This window comes from Sceloporus occidentalis, unplaced genomic scaffold (genome assembly GCF_023333645.1).
Source record: "Sceloporus occidentalis isolate IW3139 unplaced genomic scaffold, rSceOcc1.0.p SCAF_8, whole genome shotgun sequence".
Classification (NCBI taxonomy): Eukaryota; Metazoa; Chordata; class Lepidosauria; order Squamata; family Phrynosomatidae; genus Sceloporus; species Sceloporus occidentalis.
In genome coordinates this window covers 46,909,663-46,931,235 of record NW_028316988.1, presented here as the reverse complement: position 1 = coordinate 46,931,235, position 21,573 = coordinate 46,909,663, and the positions used below count along the sequence as shown (strand labels likewise).

At 42.4% G+C, this 21,573-nt stretch overlaps 1 protein-coding gene across 3 annotated transcripts in view; it reads right to left on the bottom strand.

Annotated features, from left to right (window-relative positions):
* Positions 1 to 21,573, bottom strand: part of LOC149308838 (connector enhancer of kinase suppressor of ras 2-like) — a 318,424-nt gene that overhangs the window by 284,993 nt on the left and 11,858 nt on the right. The gene's annotated exons all lie outside the window — the stretch shown is intronic.

Here is a 21,573-nt window from a genome sequence, read left to right as displayed (position 1 = left end):
ATACACTGAAATTGGAAATACTAAGGAATGGATGGTGTTAACTTTGATATTTAATATATGTCTTTACACTTGAGGGTCGTCTCAAGTTCTAGCTGCCTTTCCATCTTCTGATTTCTTGACTAAGGTTAAATTTTGTACTGCTGGTTCAACTTTCATTCTTTAAAGATCCTCCTCCCCATGATGGAAGTCACTTTGCTGCCACAAATGGATTTGTTGTTCTATTCCATGTTTTACTGCTCTTTGTACCTAGTCCTCACATGGCCAAGAAGGTGAGTGGCCTCTATACGAATCTGCACTGCAGAAATAATGTAGTTTGACACCATTTTAACTACCATGGCTCAATACTATGGAAGTCTAGGATTTGTAGTTTTGTAAGATATGTAGCCTTCTCTGTCAGAGAACTCTGGTGCCACAACAAACGACAAATCCCAGAATTCCAAAGCATTTAACCATGGTAGTTAAAGCAGTGTCAAACTGCATTATTTCTGCAGTGCATATCAAGCCTCTGTCTGAATGGATATCCCTCCAGACCACCTTAACTGACAACAAAAGTAACGTCTGAGACAAAATGTATGCCTGTGACACCAGCTTCATCACTTTTCTTCTCTTGCATGAATTTAAACATTTTCGCCTGATGTCAAAGCCAGTGAAAGCTTGCGTGGTGCATTTTGTGCATTTTGTTTAGCCCAATAAAGGTATGACTGTTCTGAGGATTTTAGATTTTGTTGTACTTTGCTGCTTGGCCAACACAGCGATTCCTGCATAAGATTTCATTGTCTGCAATTTTATTTCTGCACTTTTGATTAATGAATGGTGAGGGGAAGGCCTGCACTTTACCCTGTAATGGTAGATCTATCCTATAATGCTCAACTTTCCCTGGAGTGTGGAAATGGGCATTAAATCAATTTAACTCCACAGTGTAATTTTACCCAGGAGAAAACATACTGCTCCCGTTATCAAGATACTGCCATACACTTGGATATGCAACATTTCATCTCCTTAAAAGTCTTAGACCTATTTCTGTAACAGTCTACTTTATTTACATGGCGTATGCATAATCGTGCTGATAATTCTTACAGAACTATTAGTTCTTACAGTGAGGATCTCTAAAAATAAATGTGTTTACTTCAGCTGAACTCAGTCTGCATTGATTGTTACAAATTGGTTCTGTACAATTTTTAGAAGCAGAGTGTTCTATTAAGAGCCTCTTTATGGGTTGCTAGAAACAGAAACTCAAATGAACTTCCAGCCAGGAATGGAATAGTCCCAGAATGGTGGTACTCCTTGCCACGGCTCTAATTTATCCTACGAATAGCGTTAGAAAATAAGTGAATTATCTTATATACTTGTTTGTAAGCCCAACTCACGTGTAAGGTTTGGGGAGGCCAAAATTATGGATTTTTATATACCTGTGGCTAAGTCGAGGATAAAGCTTAGGGGCATGCTGTGGCATTGGTGCCCAGGGTGCCATCCAGGTGGGGCTTTTAGAGTCGGAGCCAAAAGAGCACCGCCCACCTCCCTGCCATGAGTAGAACAGTGTGCAGCAGGGAAGGGGACTGGGCATGCTCCCTCTTTGCCATGTGCCATTCTACTCACCAAATAAGAATTCTGCCCTCCTGAATGAAATTTTTGTTCTGTCTCCAAAGTAAAGCACACTACAGAGTGAGATACTGAAAATGTTTCTCTCCTAAAACTTTTATATATGCTGTGTACTCATTCCCTTGGTCACTTTACCTGCCATTAGGATGAAGGGAGAAGCAAGTAAGTGCCCATCAGCTGGTCCAGGAGTCATTCAGCAAATCAGTAGTCCAGATTAATAAAGCCAACAAGAAATAAAACAGTGTCATAAAAGCATAGCGAGACCATTATTGTGGAAACAGAGCCACACATGCTATGCATAGCACACTGGACGTATATGCATATTGATAGATACACATAGATTCATGAGTACACTGGCACATATGGTGGTACATTCAATTGCACATTTGGTATCTTGGTTCAGTTGCACAATGTTACCATTCAACACACCTAGAGCCTTATTGCATTCCAAAAGACAAGAAGATAGAAGTGGCTTTCTGCTTACTTCTCTACATGATGTCTGCAGAGGGAGATGGTCATATGTTTTGCCAAACAGCTTTTTCCAACATGACAAGAAGCATGCTTTTATGACTATCTCCCTTGGGAAATAGAACAGATATGCTTCGAGGGCATGCAGAGTGGTAGTCACTTTTCTCTCACTGCCTCTCGGCTTACTTTTGTAATGCAATAAGGCTCTAGTCATTCACACATGTTGTGCAAAGTTGCTATTCTGCATAAGGGTTGCGTGGCACTTGTGTAGCTTATTTCTACATGTGGATAGTTAAGTTACACTGAGGGGAGGTTGGATCGCAGTCATTATTTGGCATCATGATGGATCTGTTTTCCTGTTTGTGTGGGATAATAAACACAACATAAGCTTTATAAAATCAGAAAATACATTTCTGATCTGTATTTCAAGTAGACAGAACACCTTCCCTTCTCAAGAACAGCATAGGTCATCAAGGTAATTCTTCTTTCTTTCTTTTACTATCTGTTGGGTTTTAAATCTCCCATAAAAAATGATAGTTTTGTTATATTTTCATAGCTATTAGCTAATGATCCCCAACCCAGATGGTTGTGCCAGCTGTCTGAGCCCTCCTCAATCCGTCACATTTTTCCTTCTTGGAGCAACCATACTCAAGAGCTTGATAACAACTGTCAAGACCTCTGGTAAGAGAGTTAACACATTTCATTCCAAACAAAAATAAAATTCGAGTCAGCCTTGGAAATTTCTGTTTAGGGAATATTTCCAAGGACTCTTAAAGGAAGGCACACACACTCGGCCGCAAAAATGGAGGAAGGTAACAGATGGTGGGAGAGTTCCAGTAAGATGAGCAAAAATTGCCAAGCTGTTCACAATACATCACTCAGCTCTAACAAAATTACAGTGTGGGCATTTCTCTTTAACAATAACCCCCAAATTGAAAGAATGAAGAGTTCTGCCTAGACCAGAGGAGGGCCACTGGTAGTCCTCCCATCATTTCCCATCAGCCATTGTCAACAGAGTCAGTGGAGATGGATTATGGGACGTTATCAGACAGTGATCATAGAATCGTTTTGGAGGAACTACAAATGTTTAGAGAAGCATTTTCACTAGGAATGTCTAGGTCCTCCATCACAACTCAATGGTCAACTTCCAGCAGAGTTGCACTGGAGGACTTACCAATTCCTAGAGAGAATGCATTTCTCAAATCTGTGAATAAACAAATCCACAGAGCTGCAAATGTGGAGGGATGACTGTGTACTGGTTTACATGTCCACTAGAATCTCAAAACAGATGGAGCCAGCCATTGGGAAGGGGCTTCACAATGGATGCTGCTACAGAGAAAACCCTGTTACATATGCATTCCTAACCTCATGAGGTGTTGGGTCTCCTTTGAAGATCTCCAATTTCTGGCAAGTTCATATGGGAGGAAGTAGTCTCTCAAATATCCTGGCCCCAAGTGTTTAGGGCTTTGTAGGTCAGTGCCAGCACCTGGAATTGAGCTCTGAGCAAATTGGAAAGCAGTAAATTTGGGTCCCCTTGAAGCATTGATGTTTATCACACTATACTCTTAAAGTGCTACTATTCCACTTTGACTCCTCTAGCTGCCTCCTGTTGCATTCTGGGATTGGCAGTTTTAAGGAGGGGTATTTATCCCTCCTTAAAACTGCCAATCCCAGAATGCAACAGGAGGCAGCTAGAGGAGTCAAAGTGGAATAGTAGCACTTTAAGAGTATAGTGTGATAAACATCATTGTTTTCAGGCCAACCAGCAGCTATGGTTGTCAGGGTTTTCTGCAGCATTACAGGATAGTACCCTATGTTGCTAGACCAACACAAGACAGGCTGGTACACATGAGTCAGGCTTATATAAAACTGCCTCTAAAAGGTCCAGACTCCTGCAAGATCTATCTCAGGGGAGCCCTTGCTCTCATGAGACTTGAGATAAGCTTTAAAAAGGACTGCTTCACATACTATTTGTCTCAGCTGTCTGGGCATATAGCTGCTGGTTGGCCTGAAAACAATGAACTTTATTGCACCGGGTTCTCGGCCCGGCCCGGCAGGAAACGGAATGAGTGGGGGACGGATTTTACCGCACACACCCGTCCCTCACTCGTTCCGTTCCCCCTCTCTTCCCTGCCCATTCCGTTCCAGAGGGAACGCTTTTTGAGAACTGTTCAGAACAGTTCTCAAAAATTTCCCCCTCTGGAATGGATTAAGAATGGAAGAGAGGAGGAATGGAACGAATGAGGGACGGGTGCGTGTGGTAAAATCCGTCCCCCACTCGTTCCGCACTCGTCCCTGCTCCTTCCGTTCCGTGCTCAGAACGGAACGGAAGGACGCAGAGCGATAATCTTCAATGTTTCAAGGGGCCACAAATCCACTCTCAGTGGCCCTGGTACTGACTCACCATTCCATCATTGGTGGAATCATAGAATCATAGAACTGGAAGAAACCACAAGGGTCATCCAATTCAACAGTGTTCTACCATGCAGGATCTCAGAATCAAAGCACTCCCAACAAATGGCCATCCAGCCACTGTTTAAAAACCTCCAAAGGAGGAGACTCCACTGCTCTCCAAGTGTCTTCCAATGTCAAACAGCTCTTATGTTGAGGTGGAATCTCTTCTCCTGCAATTTGAATCTATTGCTCCAGGTCCTGTTTCCTAGACCACAGGAAAACAAGCTTGTTTCATCCTCAATATGACACCTCTTCCAATACAGGGCTATCATATCACCTCTTAATCATCTAACCACTGAACCAAATAGGTACTGGTAGTAAGAACTAACCAACAGGATTCCAGAGAGAATGATAGAGAGGCAGTGGGGCCATTCATTTCAAAATGTGGCCCTACCCATTGGTAAGATAGCAAAATTTCCCCACTCCTGCTTTTGAATATGTCTGTGTATGCAAAGCACACAGCCCATTTTGGAAAGCATTTGCCCTACTGTTCTGCACTAGCAATACAGCATCTCTGGGAGGCAATGCGCCAAAAGGGAATATTTTCATCCCCCCTTCCACCACCCCTTTGATATTAAACACACTGGCAGACATGTCGCCTGCTCCGTGCCATGGCTGTCTCTTCCAAAGTCTCTGCACAATTCCCTCGCCCTGTTATTAGCATTAAACTTTTATACTACAGCAGTACCCAAGAGGATCTTGATCAGGACCGAAGCCCAGTTCTGTCTGTTCACATTTCTCTCTCTACTTGAACTACATCCCAGCTAGCCAGCCTGCCTCCATTCCAACTCCTTGCATTAACAGAAAAGCTTCACTGGTTTCTGCTCCTTTCTATAGTTCAATTTCTCCCCATTACTTGCATTTTTGCTATCTGTTCAGCATGGCTTTGATGCTTTCCAATGTATTCAAATCCACACATTTCCTCATATTTGGGATGAAAAGAACTTCCAAAAATTCAGATATGGAAGAAACTGGAACTAGTCAGTTCATCCATCCAAGCGCAAGGGTCATTTCACAGTCCCTGGTTAACAATGGTAAATGTGGCTTCCTAAACTGCAAATCCCAGGATGCCATAGGATGTTGCCATGCCAGCTGAAGTAAAATCATAGGACTATCATTGTGTTGGGTGAAATGCCCCCAGGGCTACAAGTTGTTAACTCTTCTAAGGGCCCTTTAACACTACATATTATGATTACACTTCAGTTGTCATGGTTCCATACTATGGAATTCTGGATTTTGCAGTTTAGAGGGCTTCTCAGACCAAACTACAAATCCCAGGATTCCTTAGGATGCAGCCATGCCAGTTAAAGTGGAATCACTCACTCCTGGAACCTTCTTCCCCCACAAGCAAGAGCCATCACTTCTTTAACCAGCTTCAAAACGGAGTTGAAAACCATCCTGTTCAGAGAAGCCTTCCCAGGCATTGCATAATTGTCGCTTACTATCTGATGTTCTTTTGTTGCCTGTTTATCGGTCCATTTCCTGTATTACTATGTACTGTATATGCATTATCCTACTTGAGAGTATGTATTTTCCCTGGAAGAAGATTAACCATCCATTATGAAGCCAAGCCCTCCCTCCAGTCCATCTGCCTTGGTCCAGGCCTCGGAAGTAGAGAGGAACTGCTGGACCTCCTACCCTTTCCCTCCACCACTCCCTTCTCCTTCTGTGTCATGTCTTTTTAGATTGTAAGCCCGAGGGCAGGGAACCGTCTAACTAAAAAGATTGTATGTACAGCGCTGTGTAAATTTACAGCGCTTCATAAATAAAGGTTAATAATAATAATAATAATCAGGGCTCTATAATTGTGTAGGGTGAAAGGGCCCTATAGTGGCCCTTTCACACAAGAGAACTAAAGCACAATGGTTCCACCGTAACTGATATGGCAACATCCTATGCAATCCTGGGGTTGGTATTTTGGTGAGCCACTAGAGCTCCCTCACTAAGCATTCTTAAACCCTCTCCCTAAACTGCATATATGAGGACAAAGAGGGACAGTAGGAGGTGGAGAGAAAAACTGGGTCATTTCAAAGGTAGCAAGAGTCAGCATGGTGTAGTGGTTTAAGGAAGGGACTATGGCTCTGGAGAACCAGGATTTGGATCCCCATGTGATCATGGAAACCCACTATATCCTTGGGCAAGTTACACTCTCTCAGCCTCAGAGGATGGCAATAGCAAGCCCCCTCTGAAGAAGCTTGCCAAGAAAACCCCATGGCCTTAGGTTCACCATAAGTTGGAAATGACTGTAAGGCACACACAACAACAACAAAATGAGGTGAAGGAGGATTAATCCAGACTGTCTTTGCTAAACTGTGACACTTGGATGGTATGCCTTCTTTCAGCATTGGTTATGGGACAGTATCTTCTACCAGTCCTGATGGCAGCAGGCTTATCTATGGAGGGTAAGAAAGACTGTGTGGTTTGGTGTCCAAACTTCTGTCCCACAACATATTGGCACAACCAGGTAGTTCAGGGGGAAAAAATTGGTTGAGGGAGGGGTACCAATGCTAGCTCAGTATTTGCTTGAGATGGTTGCTTGACTCTGTCAGTATTACTGATTGCTCCCTGCCCACCTAGAACAACAACAACAACATACAAATATACACAAACATTACCAAAGCAACAAAAGATATATTAGAATAATGCAAAGATTCCATGGGGCTTCTTCACCTTGACACAGTTTGAGGCACAGGTTGTAATCAAGATCCTCCTTCCAAAGTTGGTTGGACTGCAACTCCTATTGGCCTTAGCCAGCCCAGCCAATGGTGAGTTATGCTGGGAATTGCAGTCCATCGATATCTGGTGAGCTATACAATTTTCACCCCTGGTTTAAGGCCTCAGCTTCTCTTAATCTGGCCCTGTCTCCCTGATACGCACATACCCTAAAGGCCAGAGAGAAAAAGGGTTTAGAAACAAACACATCATTTGGCATGTTCCTGGTTGCAGCAGCCTCCTGGAAAGGCTGATCACAACGTGTCTCATTTCCAGCCCCAACAAAATGTGCCTCCTGGGAGTCTCCGACAGGCGAAAGACTCTGCAGAAAGCTAAGATTACGCGCACAGATCGTTTCCCTTTGGGATCACAGCCATTGTATCGAAGCTTGCAGAGCAAGGGATTAGAGAGAAAGAAGGAGAAGAGATGGAGTTGCCAACTGGCTGGTATTTCACTAGACAGACTGATAAAATGGCATTCTGGTAAGCAAAAAAAGTATTGGAGTTGCAAAAATTGTAAGCTTCAGGGCCAATCTGATTAAGATCCTCTCCCTCCTCCCCCATTGATCTCATATAGAAACCCTTCCCAGGATCCACTTGGTCTTGATGCAAGATCCACCCAAAACCTTCTTCCATCTTGGTCTCTAGCCCTAGCCCCTGTGGGCCATTTTAAATTATATATATATAATTAAAAGAGCAAGTATGGCATAGTGGTTTGAGCACTGGACTGCGACTTTTGAGACCAGGGTTTGAATCCCCGCTCAGCCATGAAACCTTGGGTGATCTTGGGACAAGTCACACTCTCTCAGCCTCAGGGGAAGGCAATGGCAAACCTCCACTGAAGAAATCAGGCAAAGAAAACTCCATTATATGTTCGTCTTAGGTTCAGAAATGACTTGAAGGCATGCAACAAACATATATATATATTTAAGGGCATTTTAATCCCACCTTCACATATAAAATTCCCAGGCTAACTCATAGCAGATTTTAACACAACAAACAAAACAATCCAAACAAATAGGACAGCAGTGTTTCCCAGCAGTGCTAAAATCCTCAAGAGTCAGTTAAAACCACTGAGCAGCAGCTGAAAACCTGCTAGAAGACCATGGAAAGCCTGGATAAAGAGAATAATTCATTTATTTTACCTGCTGACTTAAAAATGAAATGTATCAAAATTTGACAGGAGGCAAGCGTAACATTTTCTGCTCAAAAAAAGGCCAGATTTTAGCAAATCCTAATTAAGTACAAGCTTGGGGTTTATTTCTTTAAAAAATAACATTAGCAGGGGATTTATGTCTGCAGTAAGCAGAATTTTCCCTCCATAGGTCTTGTTCATTTTCAGCCTCACCTACCAACATTCAGTTTAGCCAAAGCTATTTAACATAGCATCATCCAGGGCTATAGCTAAAGGGAGTCAAAATGAGAGGCTGGAAGAAGACGCTGCCCCTCCAAATGATATGTCTGTCAATCCCCACATTTCCAGCATTGTAAAGAGTGAGACACTGAAAATCATTCACGCCTACAGATCTATTTTCTGTGTTCACCTTCACTTGCTCACTTTGCCTGCCTCTTTTCTTTGGATATCTCCAATCTGCTTCTAAATGCTTATGTGAAGTTTTAGGTGACAGCAAAGCTAGGAATTTGGGGACTGAAAGAAATTTAATTGGAGGACAAAAATCAAAATGTCTCTATTTTGCTCCCTCCCATAGCTGCACACCTCCAGGGCAACTCCTTGGTCAAATCTGCACTGCAGTAATAATGCAGTTTCACACCTCCTTATCTGCTATGGCTCAGTGCTACAAAACTATGGGGTATGTAGTTTTGTGAGATGGTTACTTTTCTCCATCCGAATGCTGTACCACAGCAAACTACAAACCCCAGGGTTCCATAGGATGGCGCCATGACAAAACAGAGTCCCATTCTGCATGAGGAAAATGCTTCCTATCTTCAGCTGCTCTGGAGAACATCTGGAGATGGTTTTGTGCAGAATGCAGAACACGCTTCAAAAGCATTTCCTTCCCTCTTTTCCTTCTCTCACCCCATCTTGTTCTGTTCAACCACCCTTTTTCATTTTGGTTTTTAGAGAGGAAAATACCCATAATAGGCACACTGAGGGAATACTGTGAATCAGCATGGTCCTGGGAAGAGACTTTAAAGTCTTCTTTCTGATGTATGAATGCTGACTAAGAATTTGAAGGGAAAATGTTTTGCACATATTCAAAAAGACCTTCGTCTCATACAATCTAGAATCTTAAGGACGGAAAGGCCCACAAGGACCATCTAATCTAGTGATGCCCAAACTTTGGACCTCCATGTGTTTTGGATTTCAGCTCTCAGAATTTCTGACAGCTGGCCAAGCTGGCCATGACTTCTGGGAGCTGAAGTCCTAAATACCTGGAAGAGCAAAGTTTGGGCACCACTGATTTAGTCCAACCTCTCTGCCATGCTCAGCTAAGCACTCTTGAAAGATCATTATCCAACATCTGTTTAAAGATCTCTGAAGTTTCTGCTTCTGAACAGCTCTTACAGTAAACAAGTTCTCCCTTGTGTTTAGGTGGAATCTCTTTTCCTGTAACTTGACTCCATTGCTCCATGTCCTAGTCTCTGGAGAAGCAGAAAACAAGCTTGCTCCATCTTCTACATGACATTGCTTCAGATATTTAAAGATAGCAACCACATCACCATAGCCATTCCTTACAATGCTCGGTTTCCATACCTTTGATCATCCTGGCTGCCCTTCTTTGGACACATGGTGGCATGCGTCCTAAACTGTGGTGCCCAGAACTGGACACAATATTCCAAATGAGGTTGATCAAAGTAGAATAGAATATTTTTCCATCCAATCTTATTTCCTAGTGTTGAGGGCACCAGCTCACTCCATGCTTCTGAGGAAGCAGACCAAGTCTACAATAGCTCTTTTGCACAACTGTGGGCACAGCTCCATTAATAAAATCCTCACTGAAGCTTTTAGCGCAAGATCGGCATAGCAGAAACTACATTCTGTGGCCCTGATCTCTGCTCTCCATGGAGCAAAAAAAAAAAAAAAAAAAGCCACAAAAAGCAGCTCTTTTTTGCACCCTGCAAAAGGTGCCATAGCCACAGGTGCATGGCTTTTCTATGCTCCTTTGGTGCTGCATCATGTAGATGAGGTACCAGAGGAGCACCATGATGCTGAGCGCCGTATGGAGTGGTGTGTAGCATCATGCCAGCCTGTGGGTGGAGTCAGGGTGTGCCTTTCATGCCAGTCTATACAGCCCCTTAGTCTCAAAAATGCTACAAGATCCCTTTGAATGCTAATATTCCAGACTAACACAGCTATGTCTCTGAATTCTAGTGTCCCGGTGTTTTTGGCCCTGCCTATCTGTCTCTCTCCCTCTCCCTTGTGTTATCACAGTGTTACCCTATACCAACTAACTTATTTAGCAAATGGTATTTTATATTATAATATTCTTGATGGTATGTATATTTAATATGAATGTCTTTTATTGTGTTGTTTTAATATGTCCTTAATGTGCTGCCTAATGGTCTGCGGACTATAATAAAGGCTCTTGTTGCTGATATGTGTGTGAATGCGTCACATTGAGCTCCCATTATTCTTTCTCCCTTTTTTTGCCTTTTCTGTGAAAATCCTTGGGGTGGATCCTCCCTCCCTTCATGCGACTGCAAACTGCAACCCTTTTCTTTTTGCTCTGTACACCCAGGAGTTGTAGAACCAGGTATCTAGCCACCTAACCATTTCTTCTGCATATATTAGGAATTACAAATGAGGAGAGAAAGCATTTTCATGTTTAGAATAGTTGGATTTCATGGACTACTGCCAGCAAGCAACAGGGTCCCTTCTGAACAGACAGAAAGAAAAAGTATTTGCGCGTCTCCCAAAATGTTCAGCCTGGGTCTTCTCCATCAATTCTCTCACCAATTCCAAGTAACATAGGCATTTTAGACTGTGCACATTTTCACTGTCTGGGCTGTATTTAGTTATGCTCTGCTACATCCATCACCTATCAGCACAGAGCTGGCAGTGTTTCAGTTCCATATAAAGCTATCCTTGCACATTTTATAGAATGGCTCCTTGTACCATGGGACCAGCTGAAATGACAAGCATTTTGTAGTCACAAAGAACATTGTACAGCAAAGCCCTTAGTTACTCTGTCTTGGGCAGAGACAACATTCTAGTGGGTATAAAGTGCTTTCAATGTCAGCAGCATGCCCAGGATGTCCATCCATGCCAGAAAAAGCAGCAGTGCTAATGCTAATGGCAGAAGACATCCTCAAATGCAGAAAATCCACTAGCTTCTTTAGCATACAGAGACATTTCACCTTTTATTGAAATGGAAAAGGCAAGTATTCTCACATTTTAGTGACTGACTAATCCTCACGCTCTTGTACCTAGGTTTAATTGATGGGTCAAATGGCTGCATCGCACTATACAGGTAAAGCACTATGATCCTGCATTTATTGCTCTGGTTTCATCCTATGGAATCCTGGGATTTGCAGTTTAGGAAGGGGTATTTTAAATTTTTTGTCATAGGGCTCCGGTACCTTGTGAAACTACAAATTCCAGGATTCCACAGGATGCAACCATGAGGGATAAAATGGAATCGTAGTGCTATAATTGTAGCATGAAAAGGCCCAACATCTCACTAAAGTTCTGACATTCAAGTAAATCATGTGGGAATTTTACATCTTTTGATCCTGAGTGTACCACTACTACAGGGGACACCTATGCATCACCAAACACCAAAAGTCAAATCAGGTTTTCTAAGGACAAATAAGCTCCAGCTGTGGACCGAACAGAATAGCTGCTGTAAAAGTAATTTCTCCTGTAACTGGCAAACATAGAATATGATGAGTTGAAGGAGACCACAAGAGCCATCTAATCCATCCCCCTGTCATGCAGGAATACATGAAACAGATTTCGGAGATGGAGTATCAGTATGCAAGGGGTCTTGCAGCACCAATGAGACTAACTGAAAAATAGAAGTTGGTAGCATGAGCTTACATAGACTTGAGCTGACTTTTGTGTATTTCCATTCCTAATGTCTGATTTATGTCCATTTATCCTCTGGCACAGGGACTGTCCTGTTTGGCCATAGTAAAGCATAAATCACACTGGAAGACAAGCAAATGAAAGTCCTTCTAATATTGTGGGTAGATCCATTCCACCCAATACATCTGAGGAAAGAGGCTCAAATCTACAAAAGCTCATGCTACCGACCTCTATCTTTCAGTTAGTCTCAAGGGTGCTGCAATGAAAGAGACTGTTGATGATGGGCAACCAATACGTGACTCTTGTAAAAGGAATGCTGATGGCCTCTGTGCTCCCACCCAGCAACATCTGAGAAAGTAGACTTAAGTCTATGAAAGCCCATGCTGCCAACTTTCTTTCAGTGAGTCTCAAAGGTGCTACAAGATCTCTCTACATACTGATTTCACAGACTAACACAGCTATATCTTTGAATTCACCCAGCAACATGACAACAGGACAATGTGCTGCAGGCACGAGTCACTCTGAGGTCAGAATGAGGTAGCTAGTATTGATAAGATAGCTGGATGCCTCCTTGTGACGGCAGCACTGGATGATGGACAGAGACTATATGGAAATGCAGCCATCCAACGCTGCTGTGAAAACAGCCCCAAACCCCTCTGTTTGAAAACCTCCAAAAAAGGAGACTGCACCACTCCATCTGAAGAGTCTCTGAAGCAGCATGTTCCACTGTCAAATACCTCCTATCATCAGGAAGTTTTTAAACAGCCTTTGGATGGTTATCTTATCAGGTGTGCTTTGATTGTGTATTATTGCATGGCAGGGGGTTGGACTGGATGGCCCTTGGGGTCTCTTCCAACTCTATGATTCTATGTATTTTCCAAATGTACTATAAACTGATTAATGTGTGTGTGTGTGTGTGTGTGTGTGTGTGTGTGTGCGTGCGTGCAGAAAAACAACCCAACAGTTTTGCCTCCCCCTCTCCTTTTCAGAAGGAGAAGTTAGTGAGGAAGTATACAGGTCTTCTATCTCTATAAGCAAGGAGTTTGGCCAAGGTATGATTCAATCACCTTTCTGTCCTGAATAGGCTTGACAGCTCAAAAGGACCCTCAGGGGAAAGGGCAGGGCTGGACTTTAACAAACCTTGTAAAAACCACTCAGGCTAAGCACATCATAGGCTTCCCTGAATGTCTGATTTACAGAGAAAATGTCTCGTAGTGTCAGCAGACGTGGATTTGACAGGCTTAAAAAAACCCTACAAATATTTAGCCTTCTTTGTCAGAGAGCTCTGGTGCAACAATAAACTACACTTCCCAAGATTCCCTGGCACTGAGCCAGGGCACTTAAAGCAGTCTCAAACTGGATTATTTCGGCAGTGTGTTTTGGACCTAAGATGCCCAGAAGTGTACATAGGACTCCATTCCCTAACACTAAAACAGAAAGATACCTCACCTTGAAGGTCCCAAAGGTTATCAGGAGTGACATAATGTCATTTCAGATTGGCCAGAATGTTGTCTGCAGTGGTATGGAGGCCTGAAGGAAGCTGAAATGGCATTGCACCTCCCATCAGGCTTTGAACTTTGCCTATTGCTGATCAATACAGCATTGACTCTGGTATACCTGGGATCAAACATTGACAGAAATGGAGACTGCAGCCAGGAAATCAGAAGAAGATTAAAAATGGGAAGGACAGCTATGAAAGAACTAGAGAAGATCCTAAAATGCAAGGATATACAATTGAGCACAAAAGTATATAAAGCAATTGTATTCCCTATTACCATGGATAGATGTGGGAGCTGGACAGTTAAGGAGGATAGGAGGAAAATCAATTCATTCGAAATGTGATGCTGGAGAACAGTGCTAAGGATTCCATGGACAGCCAAAAAGACAAACTAATGGGTCCTGGAACAGATCAAGCCAGAAATCTTCCTAGAAGTCAAGATGACAAAACTCAGGTTGTTGTACCTTGGACACATCATGATAAGGCATGAATCTTTGGGGGAAAAACAGTAATGCTAGGAAAGGTAGAGGGCAGTAGAAAGAGAAGAAGGCCACATGCAAGATGGATGGACTCTATTAAAGGGATTATGAGAATGAGTTTGTAGGAGTTGAGCAGAGCAGTGGAGGATAGGGGGTCTTGGAGATGTCTCAGCAGCAGGGTCGCCATGGGTTGAAATCAACAGTTAATAAATCCAGGGTCTAGACTCTATTCCATTTTTTGCTATCTTATTCTTTAATGGGAGATGTCTAGGATGGAATCTGTGTCCTTCCCATGGAGCAATACTACCAAAGCTGTAGCTACCGGGTGGAGCAAAGCAAGGGCATCGCTACCCAGGTAAGACTTCTGTTGCCTTAAATCAAATATTCCTTCAGTCTCCAAATTTCTAATATTGTTGACACTTAAAACTTCAGTTGAGCGTTTAGAGACATAGTTTAAGCAGCCAAATAAAAAGGACAGGCAAAGATAACAAAAGAACACAAATGCAGCAAAAAGAAGAGTTCAAGGCATGAATGATTCTCAGTGTCTCATCCTGAAATATGAGAAATTTGGGGATTGAAAGAAAATTTCATTGGGCGGGAATTCTTATTTGGGAGGCAATGCCATCATTTTTGACACACACCCATAGCTACACCCCTGAATACTACCTGCCCTAAATCTTTCCCCAACTTCCACCCATCTGGAAAAAAATAATGCTAATTTTTAGCCCTGATATTGCAACACAGAAACACCAAGTACCAATTCTCACTGGTAAGATACAATATAAAATGTCAGACAGATTAACATCATAACTGGATGAAAGAGAGAGAGAGAGAGACAGAGGGAGATTATCCCAATAACCCACTTTTTAAAACACTGAGACAAAGTCATTGTTCTTCTAAGTTCAACAATGCTATTCAAGAGAAAATAATAATAATAATAATAATAATAATAATAATAATCCGCTTATATTCCACCATGTTCTGGAAGGGTTTATTCCTGACATTTCACCAGCATCTATGGCTGGCATCTTCAGAGATCTTCTCTGATGATGCCAACCACAGATGCTGGCGAAACATTAAAAATAAACTCTTCCAGAACACGAACACATAGCCTGAAAACCCCACAAAGAACTATGGATTCCAGCCATGAAAGCCTTCGACTTCACAACAACAACAATTTAATTCAACTTAATTCTTACCAAATTTTCTAATGTAAGTGCTGGGGTGGGGATGCTGGAAAAAATGCCTCAATGATGCATGGCAGGGCCAAACTGTGATCTGAATCTCATGTCAAATTCGCACCCTATGTAAACTTTCAATGCATCCCATTTACAACTGTTTGTCTTTCTCTAAAACAAATGTAAACATGAAGATCAGGGCATCCTGGAACAGGCTCAGGTTTTCATTTTTGGGTAGGCATCAATATATTATCTTACCTATAACAGCTGAAATGACGGCATATTTCATGTAAGAGTAGCGTTCGCAACATTTTGATCGATCCTATTTCACTATCTCTTACAATGAGCCTGACAACCACATAGAGTTCTGATACATTTTGGTACATTTTGCAGTGTAAGTGCTCATCCAGACAGATCCATAGCATGTCTCCGAGGAGACTCCCCAAAATGCAGGCAGTAACAAATGAGAACTTTCCTTCGAAGCCAAAATGACTATCGTACTTTTGTCATATTGTGAGACAACATGACTCATTGGAAAACATAATAATGGTCATTAAAGTGGAAGGCAGTAGGAAACAAGGAATACTGCACTACAGGTGGATAGACCCAATAAAGAAAGCCACAGACCTGGGTCTGCAAGATCTGATCTGCATACCTACTAGCTGTCCCAGTTTGGCAAGGACAGTCTCAATTAATCCTCCTCTGTCCTGCTTTTTCAGGTGCTTTTAAAATGTCCTGGCTTCTCTGTCCTCCACTTACTTTAATTGCTGCAAACTGAGTTCAAAGTGCAAAAATTGTTTGTACTCAATTAATGTAGCAAGACAAGAGAGGCTTGTCCTTCTCAGTTATTTCAGGCAAAGTCTGACTTCCGCAGCCTCTCTTAGCTTATGTCTTCTTTCTGATGTTATTGTCACACACATATCAGTTTTCATTTAGGAAATGTTGGGCCTGGAGATGAGCTGTTGATTATTGGGACTCATGGAAGTCTCTCATTCATAGGGTTGCCGTACGAATGAATTACAGCAAATATTAACTACAAACATACCAGTTCTAGCTGTTTTTATCTTTAACAGGGGATTACTCTTTGCAAAGAAAATGGGTCTCAATTGTCCATTCTAGACCAAGCAACCTTCTTGTGTTACAAGAGAGGTTGCTGCAAAATCTGTTGCTTTTGTTGTTGCTGTTGTGTACCTTCAAGTCATTTCTGGCTTTTGGCAGCCCTAAGGTGAACCTATTATGGGGTTTCTTGGCAAGATTTGTTCAGAGGAGGTTTGCCATTGCCTTCCCCTGAGGCTGAGAAGATGTGGCTTGCCCAAGGTCTCCCAATGGGTTTCCATGACTGAGCAGGGAATCGAACCCTGGTCTCCAGAGTCATAGTCCAACACTCAAACCACTATCTATCATCATCAGTCTACTGTGCGAACTTCAGCTAGGCTTGGAGGGAACAAAGAAACTGGGGATGGGGTTGTATTTGATACCATTATTCCTTCTAATAAGAAAATCCAGAAGATGGATTCTGTAAGCTGTGACTGAACTATAACACTGGTAATATAGGCATTGCACTTTTAACTCACTATCTCTGTGTTTGGGTGAAAGCTTCTTCTGCCACATTGCTGAGTGTTAAAACTGTTCAGGCACAGAAGCAGAGCCAGTAGGAAAGAAAAAGGAAGGGAAAATTGCAAGCGCTATCTGCAAGCAGCCCATTTGTATTCTGTTTATTCACTGGTTGCTGCTACAGATTCTAATTTTGCACAAATAGTTCAAAGCAAGATCAGGGAGCGCAGCTGAGGCACATCTTTGATAGCCAATATTTAGCATAGCTTCAGCCGAGAGCCCATTGAAATCTGCAGGAGTGGATTCAAATTACAAAGTGAACAGGGCTTTTGTGTTAGGAACGATTACAGTCCAAGAACAGCTGTTGGCTGCAGCAAGGGGCACACATGCTTGCTGGGGAAGAAGCCCCATTGAATGTAATGGGGTTTACTTCTGAGTAGACATGCATAGCATAGCAGTTTGAGTACTGGACTATGATACCCACTGGGTGACCTTTGGCAAGTCATATGCTCTCAGCCTCAGGGGAAGGCAGTGGCAAACCTCCTCTGAACAAAACTTGCCAATAAAACCTTATGTATGATAGGCTTGACTTATGGTCAGAAATGACTTAAAGGTCCACAAAAATAACAGACACACAAGTGTTATTTGTCAGTTATGGAACACCAATAATTCTTCAAGCATTGAATTAAACTTAGTTGATAATGCTACGAAACCATGAATACTATTTCGCACCTCTTAAAGCTGAACAGTGGCAATCTTCTTTAAAATAAGTTTTATTGTGTTATTTCAGGGTGTATCCACACTACATATTTCGGGGACACTAATACCACATAGGCTGCTATGGCACCATCTTATGGAATTCTGGGATTTCTAGCATGTTGTAGGTCAGAGTAATGCAACAGAGGTCTCTATGGCTGCATCCGCACTGCAGAAATAATCCACTTTGACAGCACTTTAATTGTCATGGCTCAGTGCAATGAAATTCTGAGAGTTTTAGTCTGTTGTGGCACCAGAGGTCTCTGACAGTGAAGACTAATAAATGTCTCACAAAACAATTCCCAGAATTCCACAGCACTGAGCCATGGCAGTTAAAGCTGGGTCAAACTAGATTATTTCTGCAGCGTGGCTGCGATAACCCAGGATTCCCTAGGATGGAGTCATGCCAATTAAAGTGGGATCAAAGTGCTACAGATTGTGCAGTGTAGATACACTCTCAATTGAAAAAAATGGAAGGGCAAGGCTGCTGCTTTAGAAATCTGATATTCACTACCACAGTTACAAATGTGTAATGTAGAGTTAAGTATTTGTAACTGTTCTATATTCACTATTGCTATGAATATAACCATCTCCCCAAACCTTCTTTACTGGGTAGAGCTGCTCCGAGAGAAGGAGCAAACCAATATCTTCACCATTCTTACAATGCACACAGGGACCTCAATAATGTTGAAGAGCAGAAAGACACAAAGGAAGGCTTTGACCAATTATGTAGGCACAGTGTTTTGGTTAAAATTTGAAAAGGCAGGGGAGAAGGATCTGAACTTATAATTCCTAGTGCATTGGTTTTACTTTGGGAACAAGATGCCCTAATTCAGAATTCTAGACCATGGAGAGACATTTGCATGAGAATTTCAGAAGCATCACTAATAGGCCTCATCAATATGCTGGAGCATCAAAGTGAGCATTCAACCCTTTTCCAAATCCACTAAAGGAAGGGTGGGCAAAGTATGCCCTGGGATTGTACATGCTCCCCTCTAAGGATACTTTTGCGGCCCTTGCCATCTCCAGAATCCTTCCTCTCTTGGCTTTCACCAGGGCATGGTTCCTTTTTTATATAAGAATTAAAGTATAGTAATAATAATAATAATAATAATAATACTGTTTATTTATAGCCCGCTTTTCCAAAAGAGATCAAAGCGGGTTACAACAAGAGCACAAAACAATGTACAATTTACAACAGTATCCACATCATAAAAACACATGAAACTACACCAAATTTAAAACATGATTTAAAAACACAATAAAAAAATTGCAAACATTAAAAACTACAACAAAAACTAGCTTAAAAGTGTCAGTGTAATGGGGGGAGAACAGATGTCACAACGCATGGGGGAAAGCCTGTTGGAAGAGGTAGGTCTTCAGCTTCTTCCTGAAGAGGTCAAGGGAGGTAGTACATACATTCATCTGTGAGTAAGTCAACCCAGGATTTTTAGGTCAAATTTTTCAACTTATATATGAGTATATAGTGTATATCCTTCTTAAAATGATGCATCCAGGACTGAACGCAATACTCCAAATGAGGCCTGTCTAGTGCAGAATATAGTGGGACTATAACTACTCTTGACTTAGATTTTATTAGATCTTATTTCTATGATTCACTCTCCTCTGCAGGACAGGACCCCAATGGATACTGAACAACAAACTGAGCTAACTGCTGGTGGAAGACAGCAAAGGAAAGGAAAAGGCAAGAGAAAAAATGTGTCATACATGTTGGAGAAAGCAATATGATGCCATTGCCATTCTTGCAGCTTGTGAATTCTTGTCAGTGTTTTGCTGGCTCTTTCCATGACCCATGGTCTCAGGGGCAATGTATGCCATGTCAAGTCTGGTTAGTGATAAACGTGCCATGGTCTTTGTCGCCCATTGTAGTGAACATGCTCAAACGGTTCGGTTAAAAGATCTGGTGGCCCTACACACTGGTGTGGAAGAGCTTTGGCACATAACAATGGATCTTTCAAAAGTCCTGAGCTTTTAGGTTACTTTCATAATGAAACTGTTCTGACTGTCTTTGAGCCTAGTAAACACATTCTAGGCACACAAGACCATTTTCTGTATCCATTATTTGAGGACGTAAGTGATGACTACAGCAGGAACTCCATTTTAACACAGCACCATTAAATGCAGGAGCAAAGGGACTGCTTTGTGTTTGTTATTGCTGATCATTCTCCCTGCAGCTACGCATCTCTCTATGGCTCTCCAAGTAAACAAAAGAAGAAAAAGAGGCATCCTATCTGAGCTCCAGCTTTCTTAAAGAAAGCAAAAGCTGGGTTTTGACAAGATAACGCAGCCTGTCGTCTTTTTCCCATGTTTCCAGGAGTAAGATTCAATGAAAAGTGTTGCTTCCAAAAATGAATAGGGCCACCTTGCTCACTTTTTAGAAGACCCACCTTGGCACAATATTGCCAGACAGTCCAGGGACAGGATCCTGTTTGTGCTCCAGAATCGACACTTGACAGCAGATCAGGGAAACTGTGCATATTTGTACCCTCCAATATTTCACAGGCAAGAACCCAGGATACATGTGCCAAATCAACATCAGAGTGTGGTCAAGATGGCAAAAATGATTAGTGAGGAAGAACACACAAACTAGGAAGAGCTGCAGCAGTTTGCTTTTGCCTGAGCCCACTGGAAAAGGCACAGTTCTACCCCTCCTCTCCTCTTGCTTCCCTCACTTCTTCTGCATGCTGGCCTTCATAGCCCTGCCTCCCTGCCCTATGCCTTTTCCAATACAGCATTCAGTCTGTTTTTATTTTAGCACAATTGAGCAATCGTAAAAAAGAGAAGAAATTGGGGAATAGTGAAGAGGAGAGGGAAGAAGGGAAGAAGGAAAGAAGCAGACTCATGCTCATGTGCACCACGTGAGGAACTTATCACAAATGCAACAACATTGGAAAAGCAACATGACTGGGAGGCATTGATAGTTTTTGCCCACCAATGAGACGGAGCAATGGATGTACTACAGACCAGCTACTGGACAAACAGGGTGTTGTATGGTAAGGTACAGCCACAGATGCTGCTATCCTGTTGTCTCGTTCCACTTTTCAAGCTTCGTATGATGAATGTTTCGAGGAAACTGCCTGTAGCTCCCTTACCTATCCACCCAACCTGGACTGAAAATAGCTACAAGCATCGCACAGTAGAGATTTATTTGAGACTGGCTTGAAACCCAAGCAACTACTACTCAGCGGTGAAAGCCCACACGTTTGGCTCCACCTCCTCCTCCGAGACCGAGAGACTCCTAAAACCTCACTGCAGAAATAACAAGGCCTAAAAATAGCTCAGGTATTGCATGAAGATGCTGAATTCTGCTCTGTCTACGCCTGTCATAATCCTGCCAAAACATTCTCCCACCAGCAATGTGCACTACAGTAAGGTACAGTATCAGTTATGATTCAGGCACAGAGTTGGGGGAAACGGTGGGAAGTGGACAGTAGCATTGACAGGAGGGAGGGGAGACTGGCCACATGAGATTTCCATTGCTCTGACTGTGCAAGATGATAATTCATGTCTTTTCAAAAAGATCTCATAAATGGATGCTTATTAAGGGTCTCGTGTGCTGCCTTGTCTGAGAGTCTGCTTTGGGTTTTAGTCTAAATTTGAAAAGACTAGGTGCTGAACCCTTTCCACAAAGTAGAAGCTCCTACTACCCCTGCTGAAAACAAGTGTTACAGATGGTCTATCATACCTTTCAACTGTGCCAATTAATCCGGTAACATCCCACTTATTGAGCTGTTTTTAGAATGCCCCCATTTCTATCTCCTCCTCCTTTCATTTCCACACTCTGCTTCCTTCAATTGCAACAAATTGAGTTCACAGCACAACAGTAGTTTCCCTGGCAGTTTACACTCTGCAGAGGGAGGAGGAG